Source organism: Coenobita brevimanus, chromosome 54 (genome assembly GCF_032717465.1).
Source record: "Coenobita brevimanus isolate Jiangsu-jjx chromosome 54, ASM3271746v2, whole genome shotgun sequence".
In the NCBI taxonomy this organism is placed as follows: Eukaryota; Metazoa; Arthropoda; class Malacostraca; order Decapoda; family Coenobitidae; genus Coenobita; species Coenobita brevimanus.
Genome location: NC_137007.1, coordinates 26,169,723 through 26,188,346, shown reverse-complemented (window position 1 = coordinate 26,188,346; position 18,624 = coordinate 26,169,723). Strand labels below are relative to the sequence as shown.

Sequence of the window (18,624 nt, the reverse complement as noted above, 5' to 3'; positions counted from 1 at the left end):
CCCCGCCTAACGATGGGGTTTTACCTAACCAATTATATCGTTCAACCGGGGTATGTCGAGCAGGGCAGTACTCCCGAGGTGGATGGAAAGCTGATGACAGGGAGTGCTGGAGCTCCCGTTTCATCAGCCCTCAGGACTAGTTCCTGACCATCCCCCTTTGCTGAACTTTTTCAGTGTCTGTTACACACAGAGTAGGCCAGCATGCTCTCCAGTACAAATTTCTCTATCTTCACCAAACTACATGCACAGTACACACTACACTTCCTATCCAAAATTCACCAAAAATGGCGTCAATTCACCCAGCCTCGGAGTCCCGGGGAGGGGGGGGGGGACCATAAATGCCCCCGCCATCTGCCCCTCTCCCGGTGACAACTCGAGGTGCCTGGAACCACTGTCTGACTCTCTTCTTCTTCATTTCTGCAACATTCGCGGCCTTTCATCTAACTTTCGCTCTGTTGAGCACCACCTCTCCTCCTCAAAACCTCACCTTCTTTTTCTAACGGAGACTCAGCTATCTGAGGCAACTGACAGCAAACCCTTTTCTGTATCCTCCTACTTTCTCTATACTCAATTCAAAGCCAAAGGTGGCTGTTGTGTATACATACGCAACGACTTATCTTGCTCTCGTGTTCCTGAACTTGATTCTTCTGAATTCTCCACACTCTGGCTTCGGCTTTCCTGTCATTCTCTGACTAAATATATCTGTGCTGTTTACTTATCCCCTAATTCTACTGACTATCAAAAATTCTTCGACTATCTTACTTCTACGATGGAACGCATTCTGTCCATTTCTCCTTTCTCTGAAATCTCCATTCTTGGAGATTTCAATGTTCACCACCACCTTTGGCTCTCTCTCCTTTCACGGATCCACCTGGTGAACAAGCCTAAATCTTTTCTATCCTTAATGACCTAGAGCAGCTTGTACAGCACCCTACCCATATCCCTGACCGCCTTGGAGAGAGCTCCAACATACTTGACCTCTTCCTCACAACTAATCCTTCTGCTTACTCTGTTAATCTTTTCTCTCCGTTGGGCTCCTCTGATCACAACCTTATTACCTTAATCTGTCCTATCACTCCAGTACGGCCTGTGGACCCTCCAGGGAAACGTCGTCTGTGGCATTTTGGAGCCGCGGACTGGGAGGCCCTCAGGCAGTACTACTTTGATTTTCCCTGGAATGATTATTGCTTTCATGGCCGTGAGCCATCTGAGTGTGCCTTGCGCATTACGGAGGTTATTCTCTCGGGCATGGAAGCATACATTCCTTTCTCATATCCTTTGACTAACGCAAGAAAGACTTGGTTTAATCACGCTTGTTCTAATGCTGTCCGCAACAAGGAGAAGGCCTACAAAAGGTACCGGAGCCAACCCACCCCTGAATCACAATCTTTACGTTTCTGCCCGGAATCGTGCTAAGTCTGTTCTTCGCTCTACTAAAAATAATTTCATCCATACTAAATGCTCTCAACTCTCCAACTCGAATTCTTCCCGCTCCTTCTGGCACCTTGCCAAAAATCTTTCTAACACCTTTACCTCATCATCCTTCCCTCCTCTTTTCTACTCTGATGGTTCTGTAGCTATTTCTTCTACTCATAAAGCAGATCTCTTCGCACAGACTTTCTCCTCCAATTCCACCTTAGACGATTCCGGTGCTGTTCCTCCATCACTTCCCCCCTCTGACTTCCTCATGGCTGACATTAAAATTTCTTCAGTTGATGTATTTTCTGCCATCACTGGCCTCAGTACTAACAAGGCATATGGGCCTGATGGGGTCCCTCCTGTTGTTCTCAAGAACTGTGCTTCTGTGCTTACACCCTGCCTAGGCAAACTATTTCGCCTTTGTCTGTCAACTTGTACCTTTCCTTCTTGCTGGAAGTTTGCTCTCATTCAGCCAGTCCCAAAGAAGGGTGACCACTCCCAACCCTCCAACTATCGTCCAATTGCTTTAACGTCCTGTATTTCAAAATTTTTCGAGTCAATTCTTAATAGAAAAATTTTAAGGCATCTTTCCTATCACAACCTTCTTTCCGATCGTCAGTATGGGTTCCGTCAGGGACGCTCCACTGGTGATCTTCTCACCTACCTTTCAGACTCCTGGTCATCCTCCTTTCGGGACTTTGGCGAAAGCTTTGCCATTGCACTTGACATCTCAAAGGCTTTCGATCGAGTCTGGCATAAATCTTTAATTTCCAAACTGCCCTCCTACGGTTTCTATCCTTCTATCTGTGCCTTCATCGCTAGCTTCCTTTCTGGTCGTTCTATAGCCGCTGTTGTAGACGGCCATCATTCTTCTCCTAGATCTATCAACAGTGGTGTTCCTCAGGGCTCTGTCCTATCACCAACTCTCTTCCTTTTATTCATCAACGATCTTCTAAGCTGTACATCTAACCCTATCCACTCATACGCTGATGACTCCACCCTTCACCTTTCCATTCGGTTCCCGCAACGCCCATCTCAACAGTTACTTCAAGAAACAAGGGATGAGGCTATGGCACACCTAATGTCTGACTTGGCTCATATCTCTGACTGGGGTAAAAATAATATGGTTGTCTTTAATGCACCTAAGACTCAGTTCTTAACCCGACAAAATCTTCCACAGGTATACCCACTAATGTTTAATAATATTCAGCTTAATCCTGCATCATCTTTGAACATTCTTGGGGTTTCATTTACTCGGGACTTATCTTGGAAAGATCATATTACATCTCTTGTAAAATCTGCTTCCAAGAGATTGGGTGTGCTAAGCCGACTCCACTCTTTCTTTACCCCTGCACAATTGTTGACTCTATACAGGGGTTTTATCCGCCCCTGTGTGGAATACAACTCTCATGTGTGGGGAGGCTCCCCACATACAGCTCTTCTCAATAGGGTGGAGTCAAAGGCTTTTCGTCTCATTAACTCTCCTCCTCTTACTGACTCCCTTCAACCTCTGTCTCTTCGCCGCACTGTTACATCTTTATCTCTTTTCTATCGCTACTTTAATGGTCACTGCTCCTCTGAACTGTCTGCTTGCATTCCTCCACCTCTATGACGGGCGCGTAGCACCCGTCTGGCAGCAAACTCTCATCCCTTTTCTGTCCAACTCTCTAATGCAAGAGTTAACCGTTACTCCCAGTCTTTCATTTATGCAACAGGTCAGCTCTGGAACTGTCTCCCTCTGTCTGTATTTCCTGCTGCCTATGATCTCCAGTCTTTCAAACGTAGTGTGTCCAGGCATCTCAAAATGATCGGATCTTGAATTTGGCTCTCTATTGTATTTTGTTTTTCTCTTGGAGGGAACTGTTACTGCGGGCTCATGGCCTTTGGTTCCTTCTTCCTCGCATAAAAATATATATATATGCGAGGAAGAAGGAACCAAAGGCCAGGAGCCCACAAACCATTCCTTCCAAGAAAAAGAAAAAGAAAAAAGTATAAAAGAGCTAAATTCAAGATCTGTTAATTTCGAGATGCCTGGACACAATACGTTTGAAAGATGAAGTAGGAAGTACAGAGAGAGGGAGACAGTTCCAGAGCTGACTTGTTGCATAAATGAAGGACTGGGAGTAGCAGTTAACTCTTGCATTAGACAGCCGGACAGAAAAGGGATGAGAGTTTGTTGCTAGATGGGTGCTACGCACCTGTCATAAAGGTGGAGGGATGCAAGCAGGAAGTTCTGAGGAGCAGTGTCCATTGATGCAGTGACAGAAAAGAGATAAAGAAGCAACAATGTGGTGAAGAGAGAGGTTGAAGGAAGCCAGTAAGAGGAGGAGAGTTAATGAGATGAAAAGCCTTTGACTCCACCCTATGGAGAGGAGCTAAGGTACTTACCACCGTGCACCGCAGACAGGCTTCTTAACCCACACACCTCCAGGAGGTGTAAAGTTGTCCCATGTGGTCTAGTGGCAAACATTTGCACCTAGCAAATGTCCCATAACTCCTCCTCCTCCTCCTCCTGAACCTGCCTGAGGTGGGCAATGACCAGTAATGTATGGTGAGGTGATGGTGCCCTACCCACATCAGGAGACTCCAAAGACAGCTGCAAACTTACATCCAACAGAGACTCAACGGCTGTTGAGATGCTTGGTTGCGGGTCTGATGGTGAAGGCAGGAAATGAGCTGGTGGTGGTGGTGGTGGTGGTGGTGATAGTGAGAATGGGCTGGCACTTGTGGGGGTCACAGGCCTGAAAACGGAGCCGATCCTGGTCTGACGATAGGACCGACGATTCTGCCGGAGGATGACAGTGTCCCTAACTCACCGCAGCTCCATCGCAAGGCAGAGTGGCGCCAACTCCCAGTCACAATGCAGGTGCTTGGCATACTCCTGCACCCCCTCCAGGTAACCACAGAGGACACTGAAATGAGCAATTGAAGAAGTTGTAGCTGCAAGTCAGGGTCCTCATCCATGTCGGTCCTACTGTCCTCTTCCATGCCCACACAGGCAGCAGCGACGCTCTCCTCATCAGACATGGTCTGATAACCAGGACTGCCGTCGTTGACGTCCAACTGCTCTCCTGCCGTTCTAAGGCAACTGTGGAAATCATCCATGTCAAACCCCTCAAAGTCATGCTCGGCTTTGATTCTCTGCAGGAGACATGACCGACTGCTTTCAAGGGTTTTCACAGACTTCCTTCCACGCGTTCACCCAGTTGAACACTGCAGACTTCAGGTCGTAGCGCTGAAGATTCCACAAGGTCTGCAACCCATGCGTGTCCTTGACTGCGTCCTTGTCCTCCAGCACTGTTATGAATCCACTATCACCTCGTTCAGGAACCTCTGGCAATACAGTCTCTTCGCAGCCATGATAACACCCTGGTCCATTTGATGAATCTGAGCAGTCATATTAGGTGGCAGAAACATGCACCTAATCTGCCCGTCAAAAGCAACCAAATCCTCCGATGGATGCACGAGGGCATTGTCCAGGAGCAGGAGTGCCTTCACCTGGTCGCGGGCAATACCTAGAACCCCAGTTTGATAACGGATAACCTCCTTGACAAAATGTCTGTGGCACCAATCTCTGAAGATCTTAGCAGTAAACCAGGCCTTCACGGAAGGTACCACACAACAGGCAGGCTATCCATCAACCCACGGAGACAGCATGGCTGTTTTGCACACCTAACAACAACAGGTCTGAGGCGGTGCATCCCGTTAGCACTGCCATAGAACAAAACAAAAGACACGTTGTTTGGACAAGTTCTGACCAGGAACAGACTTCTCCCTTTCCTCAGCCAGGATGGTGGGGGGCAAGGAATGGTAGAATGGCCAGTTTCATCAGTGTTATAGACTTGACCAAGAGCAAGGCCCTCATCCTTGATCAGGCACTGCACTTTCTGGCAAAACGGTCTACTTCCTCTGCTGCCGAGTCCAATGCCTTGCTGTGTGCCTTACAGCCGGTAAGTCCATGGCGAAGCGTGAAGCAGAAGAACCATCCCTTGGGTGCCTTGAAGTCCTGCACGTTGTGCAGGTGTGCAAATTTCTCGGCAGCAGCCTTCACCTTGGTCCCACACACTAGCACACTGGCACCACGTTGCTGGTGAAACCACATCAATGTCGACCGGTTGATAATGGTGTGCCAGGCCTGGGCCATTACCCTCCTCTCGCCCCAACGTGTGCTTTCAGTGAAGTCCTGTCTCTACAACGTAAGCTTGTCGTGTGACTTCTTGATATCAATGTTAAATGGGCTAGATCATATCCGCTAAGAATGCGTCCCGTGGTCCACCCCACATCAGCCCTGCCCAATATCTCACGTTTCTTCTCCAGGCTCAGAACCTATCTCTTCCGCTTCTCAGATGATGGTGGGGCCATCACCACACACACGAGAATACAGCATAGGAGGCCCACAACCTGAAGAAGGTAGGGGACCACCACAAACGCAACCACAATCACAGCCATGGTTGCAAGCAAGTCACTACAGCAAAATAAAGGCGGGAAGTGAGATGTAGGCTTGTGTTGGCCGGCAAGCAGTACAGTGCTGCCATTTCACACCCGACAGTTATGTCCGAGCACAGAGGAAGCAAAACGCGGAAAACTGATATCTGCATATAAGGTTCACTTCTGTTTGCCCAGGCAAGGGTTAGTACATGACGGTAACAGCAGATGACCAGTACATCACTGCCTCAGGCAGTGTATGACTAATACGGCCAGCCAGGTGACTGACCATTCGGTAGGGAAGTGGACAGGCACGTGTGGGGAGGGGGGGGGGGAGTTCGCACAAATCCCGGAGGTTGGCAACTCCCGCCATTCGGTGTAGAGGTGGACGGGTAGTTTTACCATACATTTACTCATGGCTTGTGATCTGTGTTACACGTGTGGTGGCCATTGGTATCCCTCAGCCAGGAACAACGCTCACCTCATCCTTTCAAAAATAACCACAGGATTTTCTCTAAAATATGCTCAATGTGTTTCCCAGGCAAAATTACATAGGTTATCCTTACCTAACCCAGCCAAACCTAACCTATCCCATTAGGGCTGCTTGGCTAAGGTGGCTGACTGTGGTACTGAAACGAATACCCGTAACGAACAGAAGTGTACTGTACAATACATTCACACATACAGGTCTGTGTACAGTATTATCATATGCATTTGTACAGAGATTACTCTACTGATACTGTAATCATATCACAGGAAGGTGTGTGTGTGTGTGTGTGTGTGTGTGTGTGTGTGCGCTCACATCTCCCAATGGCTGCACAACTTTCGACATTGGGTAGAGAGGCAGACGGCTGCTGTCACCGAACATGTACTCCTAACTTGTGGTCTGTGTTCGATGGTGGTTGCAGCTGGGCAAGACTTAGCCCGGTAGCTAGGTCTTGGAAAGACCTCGATTGTAATTAAGGGGTAGATGGGATGTGGATGCACTCTCAATATTTCCGACTAATTGCAAGTCTTTCTCAGGCAAATCCTATGAGAAACATTACTAAAGTTATTATAATGACCAGTGAGCATAAGGATCAAAAGTGATAGCAAATATCTTGGTGAATTTTGTGGAAATCCTGAGAAATAATTGAACATCGACAACATGACCCATCAAGTGGTAAACATAAACAATACTGCAGCCCAGGCTAGCGCTACCACAGGCACAGCCACTGAGTCCATTCCTACAAAAATTGAGGGAGATATCTACCCCCGTACAGTCTGCCATGTTCACTGTGATACTGACAAGGTGCAATCACTGTCAAATGTGGATTCATTATTACTGTACAGAAATGCCTACATAGCTCCTGATCATGTTCACTACATCAAACAGGCAATACACTTACCAAACATGCACTAAGAATAACCATACAAACTACAAGAAGCTCTACACAGAAATTGAAAATTGTATAGTAGAACAAAAAACAAACAAACCTAGGCCTAGGTCTGTGCCAGAAAAGCAGCACAAAGACCACACTAACCACACCAGTCACCCCCAGTGGAGCTAAACCAACTGTAACCCAGGAATCTACTAGGCCAATCGGTACGGTGGACCTGGGTAGCACACCAGACGACCTCAACCTATCTACATTAATGCCATCACTTCAGGAAGTTGAACCTGGTCAGCCCATGCAAAGCCAAACATCAAATAAAGGCAGCACCCAGTCTTGAAACCCAAGGCCAGCCCAAACAACCCTTCTACAGCCCAACCCATGGCAAAGGCTGAAGTATGCAGGTACTACAGGTGGGAAATCTCTCTGTATGGTCAAGCAGGATGAAATTATCAGTACAGCCACCCAAAGTTTTGCCAAAAACTCTTGAGTCATGGACCAAATAGTGACCTAGGATGCAGGCTTGGTAAAAATTGTAAGTTCACTCACCCCATACTATGCAAATCCTCTGTCAATTAACAGGAATGCTTTGACAGAAAATGTCAACGTGCCCACATACAAGAAGCCAACGAATCCTCTGTCAATTAACAGGAATGCTTTGACAGAAAATGTCAATGTGCCCACATACAAGAAGCCAAAAGAATTTGAATTAAACAAGCAACCACCAAGTCCGTAGTGGCAGCTGCCCCTCATCCCGAACATTCTAATAAAAATCACCGGCCCCTTTCTGCCAACTCTGCCCCTGCTTTTTTCAAGTTGATGACAGGGATGAAAACAACATTAGATACCCTCACAAAAGCCATGGAGGTCCAGTCAACCATAATAACCAACTACTGTACATGAAAGCAAATTGGCCAACTCAAATCGAAACCCAACCTCATTCCTGTCTACCCCAGGATCCCCAGATCCAGAGGTTTCCCTGGCTAAACACTATCAACACCCACTAGAAAATGCCCTGTTAGGCAATATTCAAGCTCTGTACCCAAATTGTAAGCAAAGCAAGGTGCCATTCCTCTCCAAACTATCCAAAGAGGAAAAGTATGCCCTTATTGCCTTAACCTATCTAATGAAACACAGGATGTTGAAATATATACAATTAGAAAATTACACCCCACTCAGAAATGATAGGATTCGGCGGTCATGGAAGTGTCACAATTTATGGAAGAAATTATTTAGCCATAACTGCTCATACTTTGCTCTCATTCTCGAAAGGGCAAGTTGAAGTGAATCCTGTATTGATCATATCAAAGAAATAGCCTTAGTCTTGGTCAATACATACCATCCTCTAAACTTCACCAAGGAACACTTCCAAACTGTAACTAGAGCAATAGAAATGGCACTAGATTCCCTCTTGGCACCAGTGCCAGACATAACTACAGTTTAACAGGAGACTTAAACTTCTCCATAATACAACGGCCCTCAAGAAAAATAACGGGAGGTACACATATCGAACAGGAACAAGCAAATGATCTAATAAACCTTGCAGACAAATACTTCCTCTCCCAAGTCATAGTGAAAGCCACAAGAGGTAAAGATATTTTAGATCTGGTATTCACAAATAACCATGAACTAATATAATATGGCACATGGCCACCAGTTAGAAAAAACTATCTGCTCAAACCACAATCTCATCAAAATAAGAACACACTGCAGAAAAGATAGAATATATCTAACTGAAGCAGAAATAAATCCTTAAGACCTCAGTGTCCTAAACTTCTTTCATGATTATACTGAATGGGATAAAGTCAACGAAAACCTGCTGCAGCTAAATTGGGACCTGACCCTGGAAAACAAAGATGCTGATGGTATACTAGGTATGTGGCATAGGAGCAGTATGGATCTCGAAGGAGCAAAGGCCCTAGAAATGCTATTTTTGCACTGCGAATGTTGACAGAAAGGTCTCCCGAAGAACAGAAGAATTTATACTTGTGTTTTGTGGATTTTGAAATGGCCTTTGACACCGTGAGGCATGAAGAGATGGTAAGAATGTTGCGAATGGTTGGGGTAGATAATAAAGATATAAGAATCACTGCAAAACCTGTATTGGAATCAAAAAGCTGCTGTTAGAATAGGAGAGAAGACGGAGTGGGTGACTACAAAAAGAGGAGTAAGACAGGGATATGTTCTGTCGCCAGACTTGTTTTCTTTATACAGACAAGTTGTAATGTACGAACTGAAGGAATTGGAAGGGGTCAAGGTTGGTGGTAAGAATATTAATGATCTGAGGTATGCTGATGACACGGTACTGGTTGCGGATTTGGAAGAGAAACTGCAAGAACTGGTGGACAGATTAGTGGAAGCATGTCTACAGAAAGGGATGAAGATTAACATCAAGAAAACAAAGGCAATGGTACTAACAAAAAGAAGAGAAGCGATAAATATCCAACTTAATATCCATGCAAGCTCTATAGAGCAGGTGAGAAGTTTTGAATACTTGGGTGCTGTTATATAGCGATAAATATCCAACTTAATATCCACACAAGCTATAAAGAGCAGGTGAGAAGTTTTGAATACTTGGGTGCTGTTATATCCGATGACAGAGGAAGTGAGAAGGAAATTGTAAGATGAACTGGTATTGCTAAAGGTGATTTCGGACGAATGAGAAAAATTTTAACTAACATAACTATGGATATGAGGACACAAATAAGAATGTTGAACTGTTTTGTCTGGTCAATGCTATTAGGCTACACGGGTGCAAAACGTGGACAGTAAAGTAGAAAATGAAATAGAGATTACAAGCAGCTGAGGTATGGTTTCTGAGAAGAATGATGCGAATATCATGGATAGAAAAAGTAACAAATGAAGAAGTTCTGAGAAGGGCAGGACTGGAAAGAGAAACGATGAAGACTATAAGGAAAAGACAGATCGAATTTTTGGGACATCTTATAAAAGAACTTGAAAATGACTGTTTACTTGGAAGAATAGAGGGAAGAAGACAACGATTAAAGTATATGGCTTTCGATCAAGTCTGGCATTAATCTTTAATTTCCAAACTGCCCTCTTACAGTTTCTATCCTTCTATCTGTGTCTTCATCTCTAGCTTCCTTTCTGGTCATTCTGTAGCCGTTGTTGTAGACAGCCATCGTTCTTCTCCTAGATCTGTCAACAGTGGTGTTCCTCAGGGCTCTGTCCTATCACCAACTCTCTTTGTTTTATTCATCAATGACCTTCTAAGCTGTACATCTAACCCTATCCACTCATACGCTGATGACTCCACCCTTCACCTTTCCATTCAGTTCCCGCAATGTCCATCTCAGCAGTTACTTCAACAAACAAGGGATGAGGCTATGGCATGCCTAATGTCTGACTTGGCTTGTATCTCTGACCGAGGTAAAAATAATCTTGTTGTTTTTAATGTATCAAAGACTCAGTTCTTACACCTATCAACCCAGCAAAATCTTCCACAGGTGTAGCCACTAATGTTTAATAATATTCAGCTTAATCCTCCATCATCCTTGAACATGCTTGGGGTTTCATTTACTCGGGACTTGTCTTGGAAAGATCATATTACATCTCTTGGTTGATTACTCATGTAATGCCACTCAGGGATGAGTGAGGCTGGTCACTCTCATCTTAAATGTCGGGACCAACTGCCAAGCCCCGGGCTCCTACGCTCCTCATGGGGCAATGTAGGATTGGATGATGGATGGATGGATGGTAAAATCTGCTTCTAAGAGATTAGGTGTGCTAAGCTGACTCCGTTCCTTCTTTACCCCTGCACACTTGTTGACTCTGCATGGGTTTTATCCACCCCATGTGGAGTATGGTACAACTCTCATGTGTGGGGAGATTCCCCACATACAGCTCTTCTGAATAGGGTGGAGTCAAAGGCTTTTCGTCTCTAACTCTCCTCCTCTTACTGACTCCCTTCAACCTCTGTCTCTTCACCGCATTGTTGCATCTTTATCTCTTTTCTATCGCTACTTCAAGGGTCACTGCTCCTCTGTACTGTCTGCATGCATTCCTCCACCTCTACGACGGGCACGTAGCACCAGTCTGGCAGCAAACTCTCATCCCTTTTCTGTCCAACTCTCTCATGCAAGGGTTAACTGTTACTCCGTCCTTCATTTATGCAACAGGTCAACTCTGGAACTGTCTCCCTCTGTCTGTATTTCCTGCTTCCTATGATTTCCAGTCTTTCAAACGCAGTGTGTCCAGGCATCTCGAAACGATCGGTTCCTGAATTTGGCTTTCTCCTGTATTTTGTTTTTCTCTTGGAGGGAACAGTTATTGTGGGCTCGTGGCCTTTGGTTCCTTCTTCCTTTAAAAAAAAAAAAATTACAAGAAAGAAGCAGCAATGTGGAGTTAATCAGGGTAGCTGAGGATAGAGGAAGATGGCGCTCCATGGCCGCTAATGTCACATGACCGGCACTTCGGTAAATGTAAAGGTATACTATAGTCTCACCAATCTAAAACCAAGGTTTGGGTGGGGTCTGGCGCTGGGTGCAGCCATGCCATACTTCCTAAACGAGCGATGAGTAGATTCTGTTATATATGTAATAGGCATCACAGATAGGTACACACATACTAGTACAATATAAACGTAAGTATTCTAGCATATCAAAGGAAGGTAAACTTGTAATGCATATGGCTCTTGTACATCAATAAAGAAACGTGGCATACATATTTTACAGTGGTGCTGAAAAAAATGTGGTTACTTTTACCGACTATCACAGTAGTTCTAAGCTGGGTAAGTAATGTAACAATTACGTTTATAATATAATTTGAAGGAATCAGTAGAACATACGCTATTTTCTTAATAGAAATAAATAAGTTAAAACACTCACGAGCGGCAACATCCAGGCCCATACTGGGAATTGACCCATTAGAGGGAGATTTAAGCTTCTGTCACGTGCTTCCACTGTTCACTTTCTGTTATATATATAACTTAAATTATATTTATGACTTAAATTAGTTTGTCTTTACACACACACACATACACAAACACACACACACACACACAGAAGTGGGTGAAGTCATGTCAGGCCAGGTGGCGAGATGTGAGCGGACGAACTCTAACGGTGTCAGGTCAGCCACTAGCCAATCAAAGTATAGGAAACAGGGCAGCGCTGTACGCCGGGAAATCCCCGGCTGGACTCCACCCAAACCTTGGTTTTAGATTGGTGAGACTATAGAGACAGTCCTATCTACGCTCCTCCAAGTATGTAACAAGTGGATACCACCAAAGAATACATCTGGATCAACTAGAACCAAAGCCATACCACAGACTAGAATAATACTCATGAGAAAAAGGGCATCTCTATGTAACCAACTCAACTTAGCAACCAATGTCCAAAGAAAAACAAAACTAGGACTAAAAATCACAGAGACAGAGAAAACTAAAGGACTTTTATGATGATCAATGAAGGAGGGAAGTAACCAAGGGTGTGACAAAAATCAGGTGTAATCTCAAGAATTTCTTCTCGTATACAAAAAGATACTCCAGAACAAAATCTCGAATTGGGTCTCTGCTGTCAGAAGGCAACCTGGTAATGGACCCACATGAAATATGCCACATTCTTCCTAACCGGTATGATGCAGTCTACAGTAAACCAGACAACACAAAGATCATCCATGACCCACAACTTTTCTTCAGGACTGACCCAACCAGAACAGCAACATACCCTAACTGACTTTACCTTCTGTGAGGAAGATGGTATCAAGGCAATTGATGAATTAAAATCAAGTTCAGCACCAGGTCTGGATGAAGTCCAAGCAGTACTACTAAAGAAATGTAAAGATGCTCTTGCACGACCCTTATACCTTTTCTGGCCCACATCACTGGACACAGGGAAAATACCCAAAGAACTGAAAAGTGCCACTATAACACCAAAACACAGAGGGGGAGAAAGAGGTCTTTTCAAAAACTACGGTATCGTCCAGTAGCCTTAACATCCCACATAATCAAAATATTTGAAAAAATTGTAAGGAATCTTATAGCTGATTACCCAGAGGACCAAAAACTAATGAACAAAAAGCCAACACGGTTTTCCTAAAGGGAGGTCATGTCTCTCTTTGCTATTACAACATCGCGATCACCTACTAAACCAACTGGTGGCTGGCAGTAATATGGATGTGGTATTCCTTGATTCTGCCAAGACCTTTGACAAGGTTGGTCACAGAATACTCCTCCACATGCTGAGAACCTTGGGAATCTCCAGTAATTTTGGTATCTGACTGCATGATTTCTTGTCCTCCAGAAGCCTGACTGTCAATGCAAATGGAGCATCATCCTCAGAAAGATCAGTTGTTAGCAGAGCATCACAAGGCTCAGTATTGAGGCCACTTCTTTTCCTCATACTGATGATTGACACTGATGAAGAGATTCAACACCATACTCTTATAATTTGCTGATATAAACATTGGTAAAAATGTCAAATCACCAGGGATGAGGAGAAACTACAAGAGGATCTTAATACTGTATATAGCTGAGCAAGGAAAAACAATATGGTCTATAACAACAATAAATTTGAGCAACTAAGATGTGGTCCCTTAGAAAATCTAAAAACCTCAACAGTTATCTGCACTGAAGATGGACAAGCCATAAGTACCAGAAGTGAGGTCAAATGGCTGTGAGTTTATCTTAATGTTTTTTCATTCATTCATCCATTCATTGCCAGACGCCATGTATCCCAGACGGGGTGGCCAAGGGCTTAGAGTTAATTGTTTTACAGGGAGGGGCACTAATCCTCCACCAACCCCACTTGACACGTAGGGATGCCAACAGCATCTGGTGTTCCCAGGCGGTCACCCATCCAAGTATTAACCAGACTCAACGTTGCTTAACTTCGCTGATCGGACAGGAAGCGGTGTACTCAACGTGGTATGGCCGTTGGCAATTCCAACCAGCGCTTGCAACTGCGTGAGTACAGCAGCTTACCAAGCGAGCCATTTAGACACCCAATGGCAACACAAGGTTACACAGACCAATCACAAGACGTGCGCCATCGACAGTACCTAGTCAATGTTCGAGTGCCCATTCGTCTTAATTCGGGGATCCTAAATAGCTCACTTGGTAAGCTGCTGTACACACGCAGTTGCAAGCGCTGGTTATCTTAATGTAGATGGTAAATTTCCACACCACATTCAGAAAACAGTACAGAAAGCAAAGTAGTTGGGTGGACATTGTCTGTACTAGAGAAGAGGAATGCCTTGTGACCCTACGGAAGGCTCTTGTACAACCCATCCTAGACTACTGCAGCCAGCTCTGGTCACCCTATAAGGCTGCAGACTTCAAGTCCTACAATCTGTCCAGTGTCTCTTCTCACGCCAGATCAGGGGAATGAAATCACTTGACTAATGGAGGAGGCTAAAATCCTTGAAAATATGCTCACAACAGAGAAGGAGAGAGAAATATATTGCAATCTATGTCTGGAAGATCCTGGAGGGACTAGTTCCAAATCCATCAGAATCAACAGGAATAGTTCTACATCCAAGTGAAAATGCTGGATGTGTGTGCAAGAACAGCACTATCCAGCCAGGCACCACACAAGATTATAACCTTCATAGGATACAGTTTCAATATAACGACCAAAAATCTTTAAGTCTCCCCAAAGAACTGAGAGACAAAAAGTGCTGCTCAGTAGAGGACTTCAAGGGAGCTCTGGGCAGATTCCTGATGGAGATACCAGATGAACTTCCTGTCCTGGGTTATGCCCAACACTGAAGGGCTGCCTCAAACTCTATCCCAGATCAGCTGGACCTCAAACAAAGAGACGCAGGGCCATGGCGCAGTGGTGGACCACAACGACTTTAAAGCCTTGGCCTCTAGACTTCTTCAAGTAAGTTGTGTCTGGGACAAACAGTTTGCAATTACCATAACAATGCTGATTCAGAACTTTGTTGCACCCGAAGTGTAGCTCCCAGTGGTAACTTCGTTGGGGTGACAGTGTACGATATATACAAGTCTAAATATTCAAAGGTGAAATTTAAAAAATGCCTGGTACTGTATCTATGGTAATCTATGAAGCATAACAAGCAACCTGTGAATTAGAACAGGAAATATGAAATGGCCGTGCCTGTGTGGCAAACTATAAATTATTTGGCTATTTTTGAGGGTAAACATATGCTTTATTTCAGGCAGTAGAAGCACCTTACCAAATCAGGTCTTCTTCTTGATAGTCTTATATTTTTCTGATTCTTTCTGGAGTGGTAAATAAACTTTTGTGAAATTTGTTTCCCCATTGTTTTTAACTATGTCCTGCCTTGTCAGTTCATTAGATTTGTCAAATGTAATGGCGGAAGGGGCAGAAGGATTGTCCTAACGCAAGTTTAATTAAACCTAACCTAGCCTAGCTTAACTGTACTTAATAATTTAATCTAACTTAACCTTACCTAACCTGGCATCCAGTTGGGAAATGAATTCCACCTTTCAGTACACTCAGATTTTTCCTTTACGAATTTGCGCCGTAAACAAACAACCACAGGTACGGAATGTGATAAAAACTGGGAAGTGTTTCACAAGAAAAGGTAACTTACGTCTCTGAAAAAGAGTCAGAAAAATACAGCAAACAAACTGGTAGGAATATGAATTGAAATTGTAAGGTCCTTCTACTGCCTCAAAGAAAGTGTATATTTACCTTCCCTTCCCCCCCCCCTTTTTTTTTTAACAGCTCAGGTGTTCAATATACTGATATTCCCCATGCTGAGGTGGCTTAATTTCTAGAGGCAAACTACAGATGAAAAATACCAGGGATCATCTTTCATAGAGATAATTTTTCTTTGTTGTCCCAAGTCCATCAGTTATTTCAGAATGCTCTATGGTTTCACATCCCCAAATTATGGCGTCTTCTCTGTGGCAGTTCTGTCACAAATATATGAATAAAAACTTAATTTAAAATGGGTGCAACAAAGGAAAAATAAATATCCCTTTCATAACTGTATACTTCAACACCCAAATCTGCATGCACAACACAAGGGTGTCACTTACCAGCATCATCACCCGAGAATTCTGAATGAAAAAAGCCTATGTTTACTGATTCATCAATTCCTGCTGACAATAAGAGTTACACAACATGTATAAACTTACAAAGTAATGCCACTTCCCACAGAGCTACTGGCTGTTGCAGTCTATGAACGAAGGCATTCCTGCCAAACTGTTTGTTGCTACATTAGTTATACCAAAAGCTTTGACAGAGGTACAGTAGTTGGTCTGATGCATTTCCACTGGTGTTTGTAGTAGCTGTATTAAGTTAGTATTAATTTATCAATGAAGTTCATAGAATGAGTGAATGTTTAGCTTGGAGTCGTTTTAAAAGCCTATGATTCTGGCCAGTAACTATTCCTTGAAGGAGTTTCAAGCCACAAATGTACCTGATGGGAAAAGCCCTTTAATTTCAGTACAGCAGTATTGGACCTGAAATTTGTAACTGTGGCCATTACCATGACAATCCCATTTTAAAATAGATACCTTGCTACAGCTTTTTTTTTTTTTTTTTTTTTAAATATATAATGCATTATCAAAATTGGATGAAACTCAAGAGCAGGGGGTTATGATTCCTATGACAAGTATTCTCAATGGTGTTGAGAGGCCAGAATTATGTGCTTCCTAAAGCAGCCATAAACAATGAACCGGGTCCTAGAGAATACAACTACATCATTGGATTCTAATAGGTGTTATGGGTCACTTATTAGTGATTTACTGTATATAAGTGAAAGACGAATAACTCCTTGGAAAATAGTTTTCAAACTTTAAAAATTTCTCTCACCTCACCTCGAAATCTGACTGGACGCCATTTTCTAGTTACCTTCAACAAAAATTTTCAAGACCTTAACAGTATTCTGTCACGCTCTGTCTTACTTGGAAAAAATTATTTAAAAGTTTCAAGTATTTTTAAATAACCCGCTAAAAGACTGCACCGCATATTTTGGCGGGAGATTTGAGGTTCGCGCGCAAAGGACGCTAAGGGTGGAGAGGCAGCCGACGCCATCACCGGCCGCGTTCTCGGGTTGGAGTTGCTACCTCACACAAAAAACTGAATTTTCTTTTATATCTACGTGTGTTCGTTAATCCTACACCCTATATACAACCACGAAGTATGGGGTTACCAACAAAGTTAAGTAAAAAAATAATACGGCGACACAAAAGACAAAGAAAATAAAATTTGTACCTGAGTTGCAGAGAAACGTTGTCAGTTCAGGCTGAGTCTGGGCGGGAGTGAGAGACGCAAAGCCAGCCGGCCCAAGCCACGGACACCAGCGAAGCCACGTTCAGTTTATCTTTATATATTATTTTCACGTCTTTAACCTGCTTTAATTGACTTCATATATTTTTTATTACATACACCAAGGCTTCTATTATTATTTAAAATTAGACCTATTAATTGTGAGGGTGTCAGTGATGCGGAAATAAATATCCTGTGACACTAGCCGTTATTTGGTGGATATTTTAGGCGCTAGAGCAGGGGGTATGGAAAAAATTTAATATGAAAATTACAAGCGTATTCTGACCCTAAAATATACTTTGAAAAATATTATAAAGCTTCATCTATCGGTACAAATTTTGCTGTAGTAGAATGTGAGCCACAAATCGAGAAATAAATTGTTCCATTTAATCCAGAGAAAAACCGAAGTCTTCTCCCTACCGCTCCACATATATTTGGAGACAGTTCTTCGAGTATTTCTTGAATTTTTTTGCGTCCATTATATTTAATATTAATTGCTGAAAATGTATGGGACAATGCACAATTTGTTCTTCTTTCATATGGAAGCCCTGACATAATATTGAGATAGGTCAATATTATTCTCTGGCTAATGTTAATCAATGGTGTTGGTACAGGAGCTGTGGCATACAAGCATGAAGTAGAGATGATGAACAGCTGTAAACTCTTGTCTAGAGCAGTTTATATGCATGCCAGATGTTGTTACGGGTACATGTACTTTGGTAAACTGGGCTAATCAGATTTTTTATTTAAATATGATCAGCCTAATCGTAAATGGTGCTGCGCATTATCCAAGTAAAAAAAAAATCTGGTTTCTTTAAAATTTTGATACCTGAATAGCCTGTTCAGTACATATCTTGAAACCTCCTAAGCAATACCCCGATCAGTTCTCCTCTGACTAAATCCATATCATAAGTATACTTCTTACAGAGTCCTGAAGATATGGATCACTGCTCCCGAACCTTTATCTACTTACCCTTCATTGGTCTAGTGTAATTAAAAAAAAAAAAAAATGAAATCCGCCCACGGGAACTCCAGGACGAAAATAGGGATGTAATGGAACAGAAACAGTATGAATAATGAAGTTTATTTAATATGCAGTATAGTCTCACGGAGGACAGCCCAACACCCCCAGAAGGAGCCTAGGGAGGCGGTGGCTCAGTTGGTACAGAGATGGCCTGCAGTCC

General features: G+C 43.4%; 1 protein-coding gene and 1 non-coding gene across 2 annotated transcripts in view; both read right to left on the bottom strand.

The window, feature by feature from the left end:
• LOC145400933 (uncharacterized) overlaps positions 1-17,537 on the bottom strand; it is a 52,232-nt gene extending 34,695 nt beyond the window's left edge. Inside the window, exon 1 of the mRNA XM_080273298.1 lies at positions 17,387-17,537. The gene's annotated coding sequence lies outside the window, so the exon portion shown is untranslated. The remainder of the gene's footprint in view (positions 1-17,386) is intronic.
• On the bottom strand, positions 13,996-14,114 carry LOC145401155 (5S ribosomal RNA). The gene has a single exon (XR_013897566.1). It is a non-coding gene; the product is annotated as a 5S ribosomal RNA (ribosomal RNA).
• Positions 17,538-18,624: the final 1,087 nt, after the last annotated feature.